This window comes from Osmerus eperlanus, chromosome 1 (assembly GCF_963692335.1).
Source record: "Osmerus eperlanus chromosome 1, fOsmEpe2.1, whole genome shotgun sequence".
NCBI lineage: Eukaryota > Metazoa > Chordata > Actinopteri > Osmeriformes > Osmeridae > Osmerus > Osmerus eperlanus.
The window spans coordinates 16,466,653-16,483,698 of NC_085018.1; the positions used below are offsets into that span (position 1 = coordinate 16,466,653).

General features: G+C 45.2%; 1 protein-coding gene across 5 annotated transcripts in view; it reads right to left on the reverse strand.

The window, feature by feature from the left end:
- The window catches only part of LOC134022368 (band 4.1-like protein 1), a 46,663-nt gene extending 34,585 nt beyond the window's left edge, over nt 1–12,078 (reverse strand). For 3 of the 5 annotated variants that reach the window (XM_062463860.1, XM_062463868.1, XM_062463844.1), the window contains exon 1: nt 11,839–12,078. The gene's annotated coding sequence lies outside the window, so the exon portion shown is untranslated. The remainder of the gene's footprint in view (nt 1–11,838) is intronic. The other 2 variants (XM_062463852.1, XM_062463875.1) reach the window with 2 other exon arrangements.
- Nucleotides 12,079–17,046: the final 4,968 nt, after the last annotated feature.

Consider the following 17,046-nt stretch of genomic DNA (forward strand, 5'->3'; position numbering starts at 1 on the left):
TCCTTTACACACTACGCCAGCTAGTTCCTCCACTGGGTTTGGAGGCTCGACCATGAGTAAAGGTGGAACAAGTCCATCCTCCAAAGCGAGACCCTACATAACCACAGGGATTTGCAGGTGTACCTGCAAGTCCCCTGCCCGCACACAGCTGAGACCAGCCAAACACACACAAAGTGTGCTTCAGTGCCAGCCAGTTCCCTCCAGATAATCACACACTGCTTGAGAAACAGATTAGGAGTCTTTCTGCTGCACCACACACTCGCGCACATAAGTAACAGCATTCCAGTACACTGCCTCATCATCTTCATGTGTTTATTATCTACATTGCAGTGTCAAGGTAGTCAAAACAGTGAGCGGACTGCGTACAAGAACAGATCCAGGTGCAAAAGACACAGTGGAAAAACGGCCATACGGCAAGTCTAAACTGTTACATAACACAGGCATACACTTGTACTGACTCACAGTTCACACTGGGACACCCTGGAGAGTCCTGCCAGCCTCTTAGAGGACACACAACTACCACAGCTTCCCAAGTGGGTCAGGGAATATGAGCACTCCCATGAGTACGCATAGAGAAGCTCCACTACAGGAATCATCCATGTCAACAGCATATGCTTACACCAACTTCCTCGCAAAGTTCTGCACACACACAAACACCGTTGCAGTGTATTCACTTGTGAGAGAGAAAGAGAGAGCGAGAGCGGGGGCTTATTTCATCTCTTCGTCTGTACCTCTCCTCCTACTGAGGGCATGCGTCACTGCGGCACAGGGAGTGCAACAGCATGTTGGTGTGTGTGTGTGTGTGTGTGAGAGAGAGTGTATTGAGAAACAGGAAGAGAGATAGAAAGATAGGGACAGAGTTGAAAAGACAGTGAGGGATGGACACCAAGTGACAGAAATGCTAAATGACTCGACGTAAATGTAAATACAGATCCAGATACCTTAGTAACTCAGATACCTCACGAGGACCTCACTAATGCTCGGTGACCACCAGACCTCCAAACACCAATCCACCTTATTTATCCCAAGCACAAAGGTGGAGACAAACTCAGTAGGCCGCGCACACAAATGCAGCTCCGTGTATAAGCCATAGACAAACACTTCTGACCAACACCTATTGACCAGATACAATGAACCCCATTTAGGTGAACTCACCCAGGGGAGGATCCCGCTCCATTTCAACACACACAGAGACCACTGCTGAAAACTCTGCCTGACACGGCCCCATCAGGCAGATCTCACCACAGGCTGCATGTCACAGCAGATCAGAGGGGATCGATGGCAGAGGGGCCTCTCACACAAACCAGCCTGTTTAGCATGCCGGCCCTGATTCTGAGGTCATTGGAACCCTAAGTAAAATGCTGCCCGTTTTAAACTCCATCAATGTGAGGTGCATGAGGGATGAGCAGGAGCCCCGTTGAGAGGAGGAGAGGGTATGGAGCCGGAGGGGAGGAGGGGGGAGGAGCGGGGAGGGAGGAGGGAAGGGGTGAAGTCACGGCCAGCATCCTACCCACAATGCCCCTCGCCCAAGGCCTTGACTAAATGATTGCAGACCGTGAGTGGAAGACACATAGCAAACTGTTCCTCAGCAGCACCATGCGTGTCAGTCTCTCATATTCTGGGATGTGTCGCGTGTCGGCGCACGACATTGAAATTGATCGGTATTCAAATAGGGGAGCTGCAAGTGGATGAGCTTCTTCTGTGGTGGCTATGATTCCCCCTCCTCATGCTGCTCTGCAGCATCATGAATAATCCATCCCTTCTGCTTAGCAGTCAAGACTTTCTGTCTCCTTTAATCATGGCAGACATGTTCAACCATGGCAAGCCTTCCCTCACACCACCGCGGCCCCCATGCCAGAGTGCCGCCGGTGAGCAAACCTGGAGGAGCCTTAATCAAGCCATACCGGAATGAGGCTCCTGCCCACTGCAACACTAATGACACGACTCATGAACTGCACTGCAATAATCCCATGTGCCTGTGGAGAGTTGTGAAAGTGGAGAGTTGTGAAATGTTGGTGTGGAGTGTTGATGCCCTGTTCCACGTCAGGTGAGGGAGGCGTGGCAGCAGAGATGTGTTGATCATTGTGGGATGATAAGAGGAGAACGCCTAGCAGAGCTGGCTGTCAACATGACCTCGGCTACAGTCAGTCCTCCAAACCGGGCACAGCTCTTCAAACACAGAGGCAGCGCAAAGAACACTCCTGCACAAAGGCCTATTGTGCCTTACTGTGACACACGAACACAGGGAACGAGAGGGGGCAACAATCAACCAAAACAACACGCCTCTCAGCCATTTCGTTCTCGCTTTCTTTTCCTCCAGTTCCTAAGGATGAAAGAGGCGGGGTGGTGCTGACACGACAAATCTGGTAAAAAGGCCGTTTGTCCTGTTGGCCTTGTCCGTGGAGGTAATAGAGGGCCGGCAGACACACCCACACACACCCACCCACACACACAAGCACACACAGCTGAAATTGACCTGGAAAATCTCCTAGCCTTTCCCGTAGCCACAGAAAGCAGCTCTGGAGCGTAGATACCATCTGATCAGTACACGGGCAGGAGATAAGAAGCCCAGGACGGCAGCTCTGTGTATTGAGACTCACCATGCCTCAGCTCTATGGCAGCCACGATCATAGCATAGCTCTCCCATGGCAGAGAAAAGAGCAGTTACGGATCTGTGCCATATGGCGGTATTGCTGACACAGAACCAACCCCCCCGTCCCCCCCCGTTGCCCCCCTCCGATGCTACAGGAGACGACGCCACGTAGGAGGCGGTCTGGGAGCCGTCTCAAAGGAATCAAGAATCTCGAAACGCAAGGCGTTTCTAATGGGAGATCTTACGGATGAGCGAGTCGGCGCTCCAGCAAACGATATTTGCATCTACAGCAGTTTGGTAATTGGTTGTCGAATGAGATCATCTCATTGCACTTGACATTGGACGTGGAGTAGAAAGCCAAACAGCGTCATGGCAGAGTTCCTATATGCGTGAGCACAGTCCTGAAGCAGAGGCTATCCCAAAGTGAAGGCGGCGCTGTGGTGAGGTCTCACACATGCCACTGAAAGGTCATTGCAATGGTCATCCCTACCTGTCAAGAAGGGCTCTGTTGCCTGGCAATGCCAGGGCGTAGATCCCACTGAGATCAGAGGTCTTACTGGGAAAGGTAACGCGGGACAGGGTTGGCGTTGGGCCCATTTTCTAGCCATCCTGTCCATCATCCTTCCCCCCGATTGGCTGTCAAGCTTGTGGAGGGGAAGCCTGTGTGGCATCAGAGTTCATAATCAAAGGAGGACTGCAGCAGAAGGTCTGGAGAGGATAGATCAAAAACTGTCAGCATTCGGTCTTCTTCTAGTTATAACCTCCGGCCCCGGAGGAAGGAAGATACATTCGACTTGTTTTGATCCAGCCCAGACAGTACAGCAATGCAAACACTCTAAGCCATGACTGAGAGACAGTCAATGTTGAACACTTGTGACAGTCAAGGATGAACAATTGCAACTGAGCTGTTTTTATACTTGGTGCCATCTCCCAGACACTGACATTGATCTGCGGCTGGGCTTGTTCTTGAGGCGTACAGTCGTCTGCAGGGTAAGCAAAAGGAAATCTAGTCGTCTGCTACCAGATCAATCAATGTTGTCCTCTAGTGTGGCCACAGCTTCTACACTATGTAAATACCAGACTCACACGGGGTCACCAGACTGTCATTGACAGCACAGGGTACAGTACAGAGAGTAATACTGCTCACGGAAGCAGAGTTATGGATGGGAATACAGAGATGGAAAGATGGGGAAGGGAGTGAATATTGAGGGAAAGACAGATCAGCAAGGCATCTGGATGGACACTGGCCAACACAGAGAGAGGGATGGATAGGGGATGCTCTGCTGAGGTCGTCTATCTTCCGTAATACAATTTCAAGGAAAGCTCATAGCAACAAGCCATCCATTCTTCTCCATCGATCCTTCAAGCAAAACTCGTGCTATCATCAAAAAAAATATCATCCATTTTATTGATGGGTGTTTTACTACGCTTAACTATGCCTAAACTGTGACTATACTGTGACCCTAGGATGGGAGATATTCTGCATTAGGCCATAGGATGTGTGAGAACAATGCTTGGCAGCTGTTGATGGCTCTGTCATGAGCACAAGGCTGGGATGTGAATAGCATACTACTGACCATAGGCTGCACATTATTTTGGTTGCTGTGGAAACAGTTGTAGATAATGTTTCATTCCTCTCACATAGATAATGTTATGAAATGAAATGATGATGATGAAAACGGCACAGAACATCCCTCCTGTCAGTGAGACTTAAAAGGCTTGTCAGTCAACCGTGTCTGCATCTGCCGCATGAAACCAGCGTACACCCTGACTTTACACATCTGAATGGTGCACATTATAGAATTGCAGGGAACCATTTGCATTGGTTCGACTAGGTTACTCCATTGTTGTCACAGCCTAGCATGTGTGCTTAGGTAAAGGCAATGACGACAGGTGTTGATTTACCCATTTGTATCCTGGCTAGCTGTTTGAGCCTTACCTCTTTCTCGAAAAGCAGACTCAGTCCTAAAAAACAAACATGAACATTCAGACTGCCTTTTACTCATGCTGGGGACTGAATGGAAGACCCATTACATACACAAGCAAGGACATTCCTGTACATGGAGCAAAACCCCTCAAATACCAGGTGAAAACAAATGTTGCCTTGTTAGAATACCTGAGATTTAAAGTATTTTACACATTGAACACTTCGAACTTAATTCAAACAATATTCCATCGTGTATAAAGCATTTGTAGACAACATACATCACAAATAATGTCTGATACAAGGGGTTCTACAAAGAGACAGTTCTAACCAAATAGGAGCCTTCCCTTCTCTGAAAGTGTGACAGACGCAGAGTTGCTATGGAAGCTGTGTTGTATGAATGAAAGCATTTAAAAGCATGCCGTGGGACACCCTATCCATGATTGGCACACGCTCAATTGCCAAGTGGAGATACTGTCATTGTGAATTCAATCCCATTTTTCTAAAAACACGAAAACAATGAGTTCTTATATGGAGCCTGTCATTCCCTGACAGGCACTTAAGAGACATTTGATTGGAAAAAATGTCTCCACTCTTTTTTCTGTCAGCTGGTACCCACTCAGCAAGCTTTGGACTGGCTTGGGGAAGGGTCTCTCACAGGACGGCTGGTGGGGGCTGCTGGTCATGGCAATATTAGTTGAATCCCTATCCTCCTGCCCTTTCTGCCCGCCCGACTGCCACTGCTGACCACTTGCATAGCCCTGGTCCAGGAGACCTCCCACAGGAGCCCATGCCATTTCACCCAGACAGCTGAGGACATGGAGGTCTGGGACAGACAGGGCTTCAGAGGGAGAGGCAATGGGCATAGGTCCAGTCACAGCTCGGCTCACTCTCCTGTTTGTATAGAGCCATTCATCTCCTTATTAGGATCAGTGCTTGGTTGAAAGGGAGCTGAAGGGACTCTGTGTTATTGGTGTCGGTGACAGGGAGCTGTTAAGAGGCCGAATAGAGACCTTAGTGGTACTAGTAGACAGGGCCAGTAACAAAAGGACTAACTTGATAGTGACCCCATATTAATGCCTTACAAACAGTGCTTTCCAGAGTTCCGACATTTTCAGTCTAACTGAATCGTTGCCTAAGAATATTGTGTACCGCACACAGCGTACATTATTGCGTGCTTTCTAAGGAACCAATCCCAAGCTTCTTTATCAGTGCATTGAAGAGAAGTTGCTGTGAGCTGAAGTTAGCCTCGTGGACAAAACGGATGCAAGTGAAAAACGTACACTGGAGCATTATGTGCTTTAGCATCCATAATGCCATGAATTATAGAAGAGCGTGTGATTTGTCAAGCCATAATCAATCAATGTGCTACAGTGAATCAACGAGGGATTTGTGTGTGCTGTGGGGTACTAATGATGTCGGCCGGCTAAGCTCTCAAACTGTGGAACAAAGTGTGGTTGATAACTACCAAGCCATGTGATAGAGAGGGCTAGAGCAGATAGGGTGGCGAGTAAGTGCTAAAGAGAATAGATTTCAGAGATCTGTGTGTTAGGTGTTGGGGAACAACAAGAGTATTGTTCTCCACTGCTGATAACAATGGGAACAGATCAGAGAATAGAAACAGATCCGATGATTATTGTAAGGGCAGTCCTTCAATCTGCCCTCACGTGCCCTCGTAAACTTCAGGTCAAATTAAAAAGTAGCCCCTGTATTCAAAGCCACAAAAATGTTATTATAGCTGTAAAAGAGCACACCGTCGCATGAGCCACTACCGTATCCCTCTCAGAAGACAAACAGACCTCTGAGGGAAAGTTCCGGAAGGCATCTTCTCCTCCAAAGACAGTTGGGTATGTTATCAGCTTGGTTGATAGGACAGACAGCCTCAGAGCATAGTGAAACAGCAGGACATAATGGGCCTGGTCAGATGCCCCCTGGGGCTTTGCCTCGTTGTGGCGCTTAACCTTACTTCTTTAATTGCTGCAGTAAAATATCCCCGTTTATGGGGAACAGAATGTGACCATGAAACCCCGTCTGGATAGAGGTCTGCTCTCATGGTAAATCAGGAAGGACACATGCATTTTCACGAGGTGAGAGAACAGCCGTTGCTGCGTGCAGGTGGAGAAGAGGGTATAGAGCGGAACAATATCGAGAGATGGTGAGCATCCTTTTCCACACGATGCCGTTAGGGCAGGCGAATGTGTCAGCTATGTTATATAAGGGCGAAATGCAACACTGTGGCATGAACTCAGACAACAGCACGCTAGACATGCCATTCGAATTCTGTCGAGATATCTCAGCGTCAACCTCCCGCGCAATATGTGTCTTCCGACAAGATTACGCAGTCCTATCGCCAACGTCTACGCTTGCTATTGCCTCACAGACGAGCGTCTACTGAAACCAGTAGGACAGGTTTGTTAGCCACAGGCCAGGCCCAGAGGGACAGGAAGCCAAATCCTCCTCACTCCCAGCCTACTGCTGCAGCTCCTACCATCAACAGAGCATGCTCACAGGGAATTCAAAGAGAAAACAGATTGATGTTTTGGCCCCCCTGTGATATCCAGTTGGGTGCTGTATTGCAACATGATGATCATGTTTCATGTGTACATGCAGCATAAGAAGATCACAGGGCCACACCAGAGAGGCCTAAGTCTTGTGGGAACTCTGTCTTCTTAAATAAATACAAACATGGCTTTAATCAGATGTCCCAGTTTACGAGAGCTCTGATTAAACTCACCCATCTCTTTTTATCTGTTGACAGGGTAATTACATCTTGGATGTTTTGCACAGTATAGCTGAACCAGTGCTCAGGTCATGGGTTGAGCAGTCAACGTATGTTATAATGTACACCAAGAGATGACACCAGGAAAAGTCACCCAGTCTAGGTGCAGTTGACCCCCTGCAGTGAAGCAGCTACCCTACCCGCTGAACGTCTTCTGAGCCACCAGCTCCATCATGCTTTCATGTCGTTCCCAGTTACTGGCAGTGAGAACAGAGTCAAGGGGGAACACATTTCCTGGGAGATGGGAAGAATAATGAGGCATGAAAGATCCACACAGAATCGTTACACCAGATCAATGGGGGCTACCAACATGGCATGGCTTAGCCCTGAGAAGACGAGGGGGAAGGGGGGGGGGGTGTTCAAAGAATGAAAGCAGAGGGGAGTGTGTGTTGGATGGGGAGGGTGGGAGAGGAGGGACGTAAAAGGAGAAACAGCCAGCCTGCATCCCCTAACCTGCTGACTCACTGGAATCAGGCAGAGCTGCAGCTGAGGCTGGCCAACACTCCCTGGTTCCCCTTCAGAAGGACAAAGTGAAACTTCCCACATAACACAAGACTCTCCGACATAGCGCTGGAAGCGCAATGGAGAATAAACCGTTTAAGAGATGAAATCCCTACGCTTTTTGACGAAGAACATCTCGGCTCCAGAAGAATGCACCAAAAGGCAATGTGGCTAGATGGAACGTAAATACAACCCTGAGCACACAGACATGAGAAGTCCTGGAGAGTGGGAAGGGCCACACCGGGGTGAGGAGAGGACATGGAGCAGAGCCAGGCTGCACGCAGGCCCTGGGTCAGTGGTGGCGACGTCAGCCACAGACACACCCTCACAGATACAGTAGACTAATGTAGTGTTCATACCAACCTTTCAAAATGTTTACAAACACTAAAAGGTCCTGTTCCATGGGGAAACATAAGGGATAAGCCCCAACCACAATACATCTAATGAGTCTGTATGTGGCCCCATAGCAAGTTTTTTGAGAAGGGTGGGCACAATGCAATATCTCTCTGGTCTTTCTGTAGTTGTTTTATTGTTCTCCAGGGCTGTTTTCTATCAAGACAGATACGTGATTACATTTCTTGCCTTCTCCATCATATTCCCAATCTCTAAACCTTTCCTGCTCCTCGACACCTAATCCAGATCAAACTCCCACATCTAGAATGAGACCCATATTCCAAACAATAAGACTTCAGAATGACACAAGGCACATAATGCGCATTGAACAACCATATCAGAACCCCCATCCAGTATAGTGGAGCTTACCTTGCCAAGTTCAGAGAGAAGTGTAAAGTCCACACCTGAGTGTGTGAGGGACACAAGGCTGACAGGCAGTGCCTGACTCTGGCCTGGGTTTTAGGAAAGGGCACTGCAGTGCTGTCGGAGACGTGAGCAGATTCCCCCTGCTACAACAACACCGAGAGCCAGGGAACATTCCAGAAGGGCCAGCAGCTATGACAGCCTGGCAGAGGCACTGACTGAAGCACAGCCTCTATTTTCAACACAGTCTGCAATAGCCTCTGTACTGTTCATGAACCAGATTTCTTGTGTGCAGTTACAGTGGTACTGGCATTGTGCATTGTCATTGTAGGCTAAATGACATCTGTTGGTGTGACCTTTGGGCATCTGATTTTTGAGGATGAGTAATGAATAGGTTATCTTCCGTGTTCAGGATATGATTGTCTCCAATAACACAGAGGAAAAGGTGGTGGGGGGGGAGACAGGCATGAAAAAGACAGAGAGATGGGAGAGAGAGAGCGAGAGAGAGAGAGAGAGAGAGAGAGAGAGAGAGACAGAGAGAGAGAGAGAGAGAGAGAGAGAGAGAGAGAGAGAGAGAGAGAGAGAGAGAGAGAGAGAGAGAGAGAGAGAGAGAGAGAGAGAGAGAGAGAGAGAGATGGACTGCTTCATCCTCACTGGATGCCTCCTATTTACTCATTTGAATTGCAAATGAGGGTAAGCGGCATGCTGTGCTATGAAATCCCAGCAGCAACCCTCAAGCCTCCTAACCCCCACACAGACACACACCCACACATGGACACACAAACAGCAACAGTATATGATGCAACAATCTGTATATATCATGACTCCTGTGTGAGACACTGATGTTTTCTCTGCATTTCAAAGGCAGGAAGAGCAGAATGACAGTTGGAAACAACAAGAGAAGACCGGGGCAAGCACAAGGACAGGCATGCTGTCCTTCCAGCAGGAGAGCATCAGGTTATGCTCACAGTGAGCCTGGCACAGCTGCCATGAGGGTGTGTCCACCACTAACCCCACTACGCTGTCTTGACAGCTCTACCAAGTAAGGCTGCCAGTCTGTGTTTTGCAGGAAAAGCTCTATAGGGTGAGAATCCCAGCCAGCCAAATCCAAGTTCAAAACCCTAAATAAGAAGACGGGTGAAGTGAAGCTAAACATCTATACACATAACAAATATGCAAGTCAAGCTGCTTTAAAAGGCTGGACAAATATACTTTTTTTGTCTTAGCAGATGGTCATTTTATACCATTTAAACGCTATGTTAATTTTCATGGGCATTTTGTTCATTGCTAAATCACAGTGTGGTAGAAGACATCTAATTACACATGATACTACTGTATCAGAGGTTATGTTGCATCATTAACCATGTCATAACAACCCACATGGCTTGGGCAAGATTAAACCATGTGAACACTATCAAGTTACCAAAACACAAGACTAGACTCTTTCAAGAGACAAGAGTCTAGCTAATTATCATTGTTCTGTCTTACTGAAATTTCAAACAATCTTGGCGACAAATGCGGATCTAAAAGGACACTTCGAAATAAGTATCCTGGAATACAAGCATTGAATGGCTCTGTTGTTCACCAGGATGTATGACCACTGTTAGCAACCGTAACCATGGAGAGTTCCCATGAAGAGGTCACCACTGAACAGCATGAAGAGAGACTGAGCCAGAGGAAAATGCATTCATGACATCACTCAGGATGTAATATGTATTCCAAAGAGATGCCCACCTGAACCATAATTAAACCGTAAACCACAAATATTTATATAGATAGATGAATTTACATATATGTGTCAAAGAACCACAGGCCTCTTTGCTAAACAGTCCAGAGGTGAGACCACCTCCATACATGGCCCTGCCACAGCATGGAGCAGACAAGCAGAGAACACACACACACTGCACTTCTGGATGTTCATTCCACTCCTACCAGACACTGCTACTGTTGTCTCTCAATGTGTTTCTGTCGATAGCCTTTCTTTAGTGTGTTTAGGCTACCTTTTGGATGAAGGCAGCTCCATCCAGGGATAGGTATCAGCAAATGCAAAAGTACACAATGACTGTTTTTCAGCACACCAAACCACTTCTGGAATGTCTGAATGAGAATGCCCTCCATTTGTGCATTAGAGTATAGGTTCAGTCTCGGTGTGCAAGTATGTGAATGTGTGTGTGTGTATGTGCGTGTGTGTGTGTGTGTGAAGAGAGAGAGAGAGAGAGAGAGAGAGAGAGAGAGAGAGAGAGAGAGAGAGAGAGAGAGAGAGAGAGAGAGAGAGAGAGAGAGAGAGTTTATTTGTGTATTATGAAAACTGGGTGTGTCAGAGGCGAATCAGGCTTTGACAACTGCACAATTGAACAAAAACAAATTGATCTATAGCTGTCATGAGAGATGGTCTGAAACACTTGTTAAACAACAGAAGACTGTGAAACTGCAGTTTACAGGAAAATAATAGTTTGTGACATTCTGTGTCGAAGTGTAAGGGGTAGGGGGGATGAATATAGGCTATATTGATAAGGAACTACTTACTAGACATGACAACTTTTGCCATAGAAACTCCATACACCTACTGACTAATTGTATTTTGCACTATACATTATACTTTGCATTAAGAGTTGCTTAAGGTATAGGTCTAGTCAATAAATGTGTGTTTCTACATCAGCTATCAGCTTTCATAACACTCATTGGGACGGTTTATCTGAACTGTGTGGGCCTTGGTGTGTCGACATTTACAGTAGCATAGGCTTTGTTATTGTGAGGGACATTCATCCACCACTACAAGTTGTACACCAGGGTTCTTTTAGGTGTCATTGCAATTTGATGTTTTCTCTCTCTCTCTCTCTCTCTCTCTCTCTCTCTCTCTCTCTCTCTCTCTCTCTCTCTCTCTCTCTCTCTCTCTCTCTCTCTCTCTCTCTCTCTGTCTCTCTCTATCTCCCTCTCTCTCTCTCTCTCTCTCTCTCTGTCTCTCTCATTCATTGTGCTAAATCATGCCGCAAATGCATAGGCTGCAGTAAACAAATGCGGGTTCATGTGACAGTGTCCGACTAGCAGTGCTTAAATCAGGTTCGGTCATGTCGACAGGCATCTTATTAACGGGGAGTGTTGGCATGTTGATCACTGAGAGAAAAACACCTACATTCTTCCTGTGTCACCTATAATATGTGGAGGAAATTGTAAACTCGATACACAGGAAATCACCATACATATACACTCACATATTCGTTTAAAGACAATCATTATACTGTCACAGCCAATAGCACCAATACAATAAAATCGTAAACAATTTACCGTCTGGCGAAGGTTCCTTCCCTACCTTTCTGTCAAACACTCATCCAGGAGAGGATGGCGTTGCGCGCTACGAACTAATCAATCCAATACTGCACGAGCCCAGTCTTTTCGTCTTGATCTGAATGATCCGTGTAAGTGCGTTGCTGCGAGCTTCAGATGACTAGCCTACACCGGGGAGGGCGATGAGGAGAGAGTAAAAGAGGGAGGGACATAGACGAAGAAGTCAAAGCATCCCGTGGATTTTGTTCAGCGCTTCTTAACAAGCCAGCCTATTTACTGACGCAAATGCGTTTCACCATTGGTATAGGTTACTGCTTGCTTTGAGCCTACAAGTATATTAGAAGTTAGCTTCTCAAAAAATAGTGATGTAATTTAGCATACAACATGACTAATGATGTTATCACCACTTAAGAAAAGATAAGGCCGGTCTCTAAATATTTGTAAATACTTCATACATGTCAATTGAGTATGCCTAGGTCAATTCTGTTCAAATCAAATGGTTTGTGTCATGTATGATTACATCAAGTAAAGTTAAGTGAATATTTTTTAATCGATTGTAAATTTGAACTGACATTGCAGCCTAGTGTGAGAAAAGGTTGTACACGATTTCCAGTGTTATGTGTGTTTGCCAGAGTAATGTCATTAAGTAATGATTTACTACTGGAGTTTTTAGAACCACAGTTTTTTTCTCTAATAAGGCTGCTTCACAAAGTGTGTTTACCTTCAGGCAATTCCTCTGTGGAAAAATACTGAATCGAGTCTACTGTTGTCAGTTTCTTTTAGTGTTGCAGTCAGGAATAACCTATGACTTTATTTTCTGGGACAAATAATCAAATTCAAACCCTAAAGGATTTCTAACATTATCTTCTGGTTTTGTTCTTCCCATAAATCTCTATATTTTCTTGATCTTTTCAAATCAAGTTCTGTCTGAAACTCACTATATACTCATGTTATACTTTTATGCCAACATTTGTCTGCTTTGAAGTGCCTCTTAATTCTCAATAGAGCATTTTGTTTTGGTACGGCAGACTGTTATATCAAATCAATCATAACTTCAAAGTTATCTTCATAAATAATGACACATGTACATACACGGAGATACTAAGTATATTTTCCTTGGTAGGACTGTATTTTGTACCAAGTACTTTAATAGTAGATTGTAATACGATCCCTATGCACTTTAAATGCAAATCAGGGGTTTATTCCCCTATTGACATGGAACACAGCCAATGATCAGACTAACAACACTTTTGTATTATCATTCATCATTGCCGCAAGATGCTGACATGTCTTTGACCACCAGCCCACTCCTTCAGATGGTGTAGTCAGCTCTCTGTAGGTCACCAACACAACTCTCTTTCCCTGTACTCCTGGTCAAGTCCAGAGCAGCAGCCCTGGTCAGGCTGGAGCACAGACCTCCAGTCATCAGTTTCACACTCAAATGACCTCCTGCCTGGAAGCAGCAGGGCTCATGCTGCCTGAAGGAAAGGACCTGTTTGGCAGGCAGGTGGGCGCACTGCGGTGCACAGAAGTGCTGAAACCACGTAAATTCAAATTAGACACTGTCTTCTGTGTTATTACACCTTTAATGCATCTCCTTGAGACTGTGCCAATACTCTGTCAACTGATGCCTTGCTAAATGAGACTAGATAGATAATCCATGAGAGATCCTTCAGAAGATTATTTTAATATTCTGGTAGGATTTGGAAGCAGTAGTTGGTTCCACATTTCCACAAAGTTTCTCTTCGTGCTGAAACAAAAATATTTTACTAAATATATAAATTGGATTTTGACGGGGTTAATAACTCAGTATCACTGAATAGCTTGTTTGCTTTTGGAAGCAAAAATGTACTTGCCAACAGATTTTTATTACAATTAATACATTCACCATTTCACATTTCAGTTCTTAGACCTCTTTCAAACTTTAAAAGTGATGAGTAATGGCCCACTCTCAAACATCTTCCATCACATCCCTGAGGATATTTACATTTAGTCATTTAGCAGACGCTCTTATCCAGAGCGACTTACAGTAAGTACAGGGACATTCCCCCCGAGGCAAGTAGGGTGAAGTGCCTTGCCCAAGGACACAACGTCATTTTGCACGGCCGGGAATCGAACTGGCAACCTTCAGATTGCTAGCCCGATTCCCTAACCGCTCAGCCACCTGATACTGCTTTTGAGGAACAGGCATGTGGCTAATAATAATAATAAGGAACATCACAATGAGTTGATTTTCAAGTAATCATGATTCTTCAGATGAAATTAAACGGGAGAGTGTACTACTCCACACTGTACTGCACACTGCTTGATACAGCAGAAACCTACTGTGTGACCTTTAGTAAATATCCAAACTGTAAAACCAGTGTAAGACGTAAGCTACTCTGCTTATGTAAAGTATATCCCACCCACAAGTAATTTTGTCACTCACTGACAGTGCCAAGTGTAAAATGTCATGCATGGGTATGCCAAATCATATGCACTGTTTTGAAAAGACTCAAAAGAAACCTCTAGCATACTGTCTCCTCAATGTCTGAACCCCTGGTTCAAATCTCCCCTCCCAAAACACACTCTGCTCTACTCCCTCAGGCAGGACTAGATCATTTTCTTCCTTCATTTGTTCCACCTCCACATTATGTTCTCACCAGACAAGCAGGAACTCTGAAGATGAAACAAAAAACATGACTCTCTCAGTCTGTTTCATGATGACTGTGACAGCTCTCCGGCATAATGAGTCTTTTGGATGCTTTCTAGTGAGAAGCGTATTTACCAAGGCATGGTCCTTAGTCTACGCTCCCAGGTGGCCACACTCTGTCATGCTATACCACACCCTGTGTGTCCGGCCTGGTTGCTGGTTGCACATGACGGAGCTGCTCTCTCACAGCTGCACAGGAAATCAGCCATGGCATTCTGCTGAACCTTGTGCCCTGCCATGTAGCAGCCCACATCTGGACCATGACAACAACAACACACACACTGGGTCATTAAGTTCTGCTCTAAACTGACAGCTGCAGGCCCTGTTCTATAGTTTAAATATTGTAGCATTCATTTGTGACATTTATAATCCATGTTCCTGTTCAGGGAGTTGAACATGGATAGGATTATTCTTTATGAGCTGTCATGGAAAATAAAAAAAACAGTGTCTTTTTTATTTAACTACATAATCAAATTGGCCTAAATTATCCAAGCAATTTTTCCTATAGTTTCCCTTTGAGAAGCCTGCATTTCCCAGTAGATATTGTCTGTATAACTGCGATATGTACAGGTTTCAGTTGCACTGGGTGTCACCAATCACATATATACGTACATTCAACTTCTTGTCTGACAGAGCTCTGAGCAGGTATTCTTTATTTAACTTATTTTAGAAGGTAATACACAGCGTCCTTTTTTCCTTCATTCATGCGAATGGTCAACCGTTGTGAGGAGAGCACAGTCCAGTTTTCAATATCAACTCAAAATGAAGAAAGTAGGCTGTGCTTTGCTGTGCTGGGCATGAAACACACAATACTTGAAGGATATCACGACTAGAGAATCTGATCCTTTTTTATTGAAACAGAATAGACAGTTCTTTGATGTTTTCGTATACAGTACAGCTTTGTAGATCTATAGTAGAAGGGCTTCAAAGTGCCCAGGAAGCAGTTCTTCCTCTGCTGACAATCACACATTTTTATATATTCGTTTGAACAAGAAAATTTGCCAAATACTTTTTACATATACATGTTGAAATACTTTTTAAATGTACTGATTACAGTTAAAAAATATAGATACGTGCATTAACAGACACATACATGCCATACCCAATTAAGCTTTAAGGTTGCAAGGATAGCAATATGATAAATTAGCCTTGATGTAGCTGAACTGTAGTAGCGGGTGTAGCAGTGGGGCAGTAGTAGATGCAGTGAAGGCATGGAGCAGGTTGGTGGAGCTGTGCCCAGTCCTCCAGCTGCATGGAGCTGGGGCACAGACAGGCCTTCTCTCAGGGCACATTGCCCCTTTTATGCCTCATACACTGGAGCATTGATGCCCATCCCCACTCCTCAGACCCAGCCTAGGTCTACAGGCCGCAAAAGCGCCTTGATATAGGGACACCTCACAAAACACGTTTGCATGAATGACATGAACCTCAAGTTATTACGTGTATCTGCAGAGGGACATATCTCAGCACAATGTGAACAGATATTGTCAGAAAATAAATTCAGCTCACATCTCAAAGTTTTCTGAAGTCCACAAACACTTGGCAACTTACGAGAGGAAGTTCCCTGCTTTGCTCTGGTCCCAGGCCTGTTGGGTTTGGACACTCTCCATCAACAGGCCATGCTCCCAACTGTGACAAAACTTACAATGGATTGACTGTGTTGTTGTGTGATGGAGAGACAGTAGTGCAATATTATGATAGGCATAAAGAGTGAAAGTGCGGCCACTTCCAGATCTTCCACCAGCCCACTACTGCCTGTTTGACATTCTCTGCAGCTCTCCTGTGGCTGATGCTCTGCCCGGCTCACACGCTCAGAGTGATGAAGGCAGGCAAGGCTGAGGTTCTCCTCAGAGCCATGCAGAATACTGCTTTTTTTTTTCTTCTCTGCCATACCTTGCAAAGTCAACATCATCTTCTCAGGAAAGTTGTGCATCAGTTGTCTATGTCTATGTCTCCATGTATAGCTTTGGGCTACTCTACAGAATACAGATGAATTAATTTTCCCTGCAGTTTGACCACAGGGTGTTTGTGCCATCTGTGCCACCCCATTACAGAACTGCCAAACCATTAAAACATTTCCGGTTTCCAAGGAGGCAGGTGCCCTTTGTTTTCGTCAGGAGTCTTTGTGATTACTTATTTAGATAGAGACAGAGACAATCACTATGACCATTGTGTATTATTGTATCGGTAAAACAATTTTGTTTGTTTAACCTTTCACATGCAGGCCCATCCAAATATATGTGTGCTAATCGAAAATAATGAATGGATCCAATGACAAAGGGACAGTGAAAAACAGCTGTTATAGAATTCAATTTTCATTATCAAGCATATGGTATACACATTGGCTTGTGCCAAGGCTGTCCATTGCCCTAGCAACCCTAACTGCATGTTATTTAAACTATATAACAAATATTCAACAACTCTAAATGGTAAACAACAACGGTAAACAGTCCTATTTTGAACAGAGCTAATAATATGTTATACAATCTAATATTAAATCCAAACTCACAAATAAT